Source organism: Triplophysa rosa, linkage group LG16, assembly GCF_024868665.1.
Source record: "Triplophysa rosa linkage group LG16, Trosa_1v2, whole genome shotgun sequence".
NCBI lineage: Eukaryota > Metazoa > Chordata > Actinopteri > Cypriniformes > Nemacheilidae > Triplophysa > Triplophysa rosa.
In genome coordinates, this window is record NC_079905.1 from 15842218 (window position 1) to 15847658 (window position 5441).

The following is a 5441-nucleotide window of genomic DNA, read 5'->3' on the forward strand; positions in this document are numbered from 1 at the left end:
CAACTGGAGGCAGACCTTTATTCTACTTCATGCAGATGGTAAACCATTGAATTCACCATTGAATCTATTGTGCTTTTATTGTAAAAAAACTGTAATTTCAAAGATTTTTACGGTTTTATTTTACAGAATTTTCACAGATTTTTTAAATACAACAAAAGAAAATGTCAAATTACAGTCGGAAAACATGAAAACCTAATACAATTTTACTTCACACAAAATTTTCGGTAACACTTTACAATAAGGTGCTATTATTTAACATTATTAAATGCATTAGCTAACATTAAATAAAAATGAACAGTATAGTTTTTCAGCATTTATTAATCCTTGTTAATGTTAGTTCATGTCAATACAGTTATTCATGTTAATTCATGATGCATTAACTAATGTTAACAGTGACAACGTTTGATTTTAAACATGTATTAGTAAATGCTGAAATTAACATGAATTAATATTAATAAATGCTGTATTAGTATTGTTCAATGTTAGTTCCTTTTAGCTAATGCATTAACTAATTGTTAATAAATAGCACATTGTAAAGTGTTACCAAATTTTCTTTTGCAGTATTTTTCCCAAATAGTACTGTATTTTTACAGAATTTTCAGTTTTTTTTAATACAAAAATATGTTTGTTTGTAAAATACTATTACAAAGCAGTCTCGCCCAGTATGGAGGCAATGTTGACGTACCATTCAGTAGTCAATGCAACAACTCTGTGTGCCCAATTATTTTGAAGACACCAAAACATTATGTACTTGGTTAAACCACAAGACCACACAGTCCAAAACATCTCTGCAGAGACTATTCTCAGCTCCAACATAAAAGGCAACAGACAGAAAAATAATCTGTTTCATGCCCGTAAAAACCTTCCAAAAAATCGGCTCTGGTAAAACATCAAGTCTAACAGATGGCTATTTGTGAATAGCTGTCAATGGAGAAAGATGCTTCTGCAGCCAGATGATGTGTTATGGCATTTACAAACACTGACTAACTCGACCCTGGCTAAATATTTAACTCAATGTGCGTACAGGGAGGGTGATAGAACATCTGAACTGACCTTTCAGGAACTACTTTGAACTCGAAACTGGACTTTCTCTCTTTCTCCATCTTTGAATGTCAGCTCTCTTTTGAGAGCCTGCTGAAAATCCATTTATTTACCTGTCTTTCTACTCCGAGCAGATATTTTTCTCTTCAGCTACTTATACCTCCTATTATCTGTTGGCTTCAATACTCTTTTTAATGTCATGTTTATCAGATGATTGCAAAGTTTAATACCTCCTTTATCATAGATTAGATCCAGCAAATTGTATGACTATTTTGGGTTGGTATTTAATGTAAACATTGTTCACCCAGACAATAACACTGTAGCAGCTCGCATTACAGCCTGCCTAGAAGACATCTCAGCTTGGATGAAAGATCATCACCTCCAGCTGAACCCTGCCAAGACAGAACTACTTGTATTTCCGGAACACCCCACGGTGCAACACGATCTCACCATCCAACCTGGCAATACCACAATCACTCCTTCCAAAACAGCCAGGAACCTCAGAGTCATGTTTGATGACCAGCTGTCCTTCAATGATCACGTTGCAAAGACAACGCGGTCATGCCGATATGCCTTATTCAACATTAGAAAGGTTAGAGCCTATCTCACTGAGCATGCGGCACAACTCCTTGTCCAGGCCCTGGTCATCTCAAGGTTGGACTACTGCAATGCTCTCCTTGCTGGTCTTCCTGCAAAGGCTATCAAATCACTCCAGCTGGTTCAGAACGCAGCAGCACGCCTCGTCTTCCAACAGCCCAAAAGGGCTCATGTGACGCCCCTTTTCATCTCTCTCCACTGGCTACCGGTTGAAGCCCGTATCAGATTCAAGTCACTAATGCTTGCCTACAGGACTATCACTGGATCTGCACCGGCATACTTTCACACCCTCCTACACTCCTACACCCCATCAAGAGCCCTGCGTTCAGCAAACCAGCGGCGTCTTGTATTGCCTTCTCATAAGGGCAGTAAATCGCTTTCCTGCTCATTCTCCTTCACAACTCCTTCCTGGTGGAACATTCTTCCTAACTCGGTCCAGTCAACCACATCTCTCACAACATTCAAAAAACTACTTAAAACCCATCTCTTCTGTGAATACTTGACAGACAAATGAAAAAAAAGAAAACAACTAACCCTCTCTCTTTCTCTCAACAGGTATTGTTCTGGCTTTTGTGGAAACTAGTAACTTGGTATTAGCACCTATTGTATTATTGCTGTATGACATATCGCTTTATTGCTCCCTGAACTCTTTGTAAGTCGCTTTGGATAAAAGCGTCTGCTAAATGACTCAATGTACAGTAAATGTAAATGTAAACAAACCCAATATTATGAAACTTGTTAAGAAGAGGTGTGCTAAAGTCATCGGGTCTCAATGAAGCTGGGCTCTTTTAAATTGTAAATCATAGAACATCAATGCAGAAGCATAGCAAAGTCCCGACTAACAAAATGTCAAAATGTGGTTATTTAGCTATACTATCTGAATAACTGCCTTTTAGCAAATGCATTCTTTAAACACCAAAGAGGAAAATCCCATAATCCACGTCTTTGGAATCCTATTGCAATGGGCGAAGTAAAAAGTGCTCTATAAAACAGACATTGAATTTCCAGACATGAAGCTTAATTATGAAATATAAGGATCAACAGGCCACCATTCAATATTTATGATGCTCTTTGGAGCAGTCAATTAAATCCTCCAAAATGTGTGACTTTCTCTAAAGTGCATGAATCATCTGAAGCACCTCCAGAAGGACCAGAAGAAAGATATATAAGGCCAGAAGGAAAAGAGAGGAATTGAAAATTATTCATTTGCATGCAGAGAAAAGCGCCACCTTCGACTATCAATTATTCCTAAACAGAACATTCCATCGCGGCACATCCGTGATTCAGCATGATCGTCGAGAACATATGGCAAATGGCATCTTTAAACTCGTTTAAACCCGACAGTGTTAACAGATCTCAACATTTACATTTAACAGACATCATGTACACTACAGGTCAAAAGTTTAGGATCACTTGACATGTTCCTAATGTTCCTCATTACAAATCTTTTAATATGAAGGTGTATGTTTCAATGTTTTAAATTACTTTTGTAAATGAATAGGAAAAAATATAAATCAAGAATAAGTCATTGATCCTAAACTTTTAACCAGTATTATAGGTATTAGTCCAGGCATGAAATGTTCCAACTTTTGTATGAGTAGAAACAATAAAATGAATCACATTGATAGATTATACTATCTTGTTATTGATCCAAAATGTTACTGTAGTGTTATTGGATAAACAGAGATAGCATAATCTATCAGATCTATTATAGACTGATAAGAAGAGAGCTATCATTTGGCGTCACAAACAGGATAGTATAATCTATCAGATCTATCATTTGCCGTCACAAACAGGATACTATAATCTATCAGATCTATCATTTGGCGTCATGAACGGGATGTCTATGTCGGATGTCAGTCTATGATAGACTGATAAGAAGAGATCTATCATCAGCAAAAAAATGGGCATAAACTTCATGCTTTTGATTCCCAGGGAAATGGTCGAGATTCACTGGGAAGTAGTTACATATTGAATATTTTTAAACCACTGTTGAAGAAAATGTCACAGTATTTTTATATTTGTGAGAGGTTTTTAAAATAAACAGAGCACTTTACTTTTATTAATAAAAAAAGATTACTGGTATCTCAGCTTGCAATTCTGTCTTATTTTTATACAAATATGTTTTTTAAGTGTTTTTTACTCTTTTTTTGAAAGGACTATATGTACTGTACGTATGAAATGTGCATAGCATTTGGTGGCTATTTCACAGATAAAAGATGGAAGTCTTCTACATTTTGAAGTGGAACTCTGTCATGGCTGTGGCTCATCTTGTTAAGATCTCTAATCTTTGGTTCCCCCCATTTCCAGCCCTGCACATTATAAAATGCATAGCTTAAATGCACTTTAAATCACACTGGATGGAATCATCTGCCATATGTGTAAATGATACGTTAGTTAACTTGTTCTGGTAAATTCATGATTAATACATCCTCAGATGCACTCACATAGATGAAAATTGATGGTTGGCTGTCCGTGCATGGCATCTGAAGCTGAAACAAACACAGTCACGCATTCTTTAACAGCGCACGTTCACATAAAGTGGTAGGATAACTACAGTACGTAAGCCTCAGCCCTGCAGGTTTTACTGCGGTAGAGTGAGATAAGGAACTAATGACCTCACATTCCGAGACAGAAAGATCTGGAGGTATCCCTCAGGATCAGCCCCACTAAACCTCGACAGAAATTCACCTGCACACCAATTTATAGACCGCCTCTACAACCGCAGCCCTGAACTGTTCTGTGTGCCGAGACACTGTGGCCTCGTTTCTCAAATAAGGGAATAATATGAAAACCTACATACCATGATAAATGAATACTGCAGGATGAGATCCTCTGAGAAGGCAGAGGATAACAAAAAGCGAGATTACATCACTAATGCTAAACGCAATCGATTCTCGTCCATGCCATAACCAATCAAGTGAAAATATGAGGAAAGAAGAATAACATTTAGAAAGGAAATGGATGCTTTTAGTGCACGATATAGAAATTGGTCTGTTCATAAATATTGCAAACATAATGTCCTCTGTGTTCCACACAATCAAAAATACGTATTGTGTGGTTGTATTTGTTAACATAATAAATGCATTGACTAACATGACTTTACAATGAGCAATAGTTTTTTATCATTTATTAATCTTTGTTAATTTAGTTAATATCAATATTATTATTCATGGTAGTTCATTATGCATTAACTAATGTAAATACAACACTTGAATTGTTCATGTAAAAATTGTATTAGTAAATGCTTAATTTAACATGAATAAGATTAATAAATGCTGTAGATAAATGCTTGTTCATGTTAGGTAATGCATCAACTAGAGTCAATAAATACAACCTTATTGTAAAGTGTTACCATTATAGCAAGAGTAAGCTCATTTTGGGCAATTATTTTTTTAAGAAACAACAAGAGACAGAGAGAGTTTTCAGCTGGGCATCCAAGTGTAACGGAAGCCATATGGTCATCACATAAATGTGGCTGTCATCGTTCAAGTCCCCTAAAGGCATTTTACAGTTCACTCGCATTCATTCTCCACATACATTCAATGTCGCTGCTGTAAAAGAAGACTGTGTTGAAAAACATCCAGTATCTACTGCAGACAGCACTTTTTACTGATCCTTCCAGACTATAACCTCTATAGCCTGAGGGGACACTCTATTACCAAAGAGCATGTTTCGCTCACAGATACCTGAGCAAGTATTGCACTCTCCCTCAAGCATTATTTGATTTTTAGTCATTTATTCATTCATTTAGGTTTTAACAACTATTTTTTAGCAAAATGCTAATCATGTATTGATCTGCG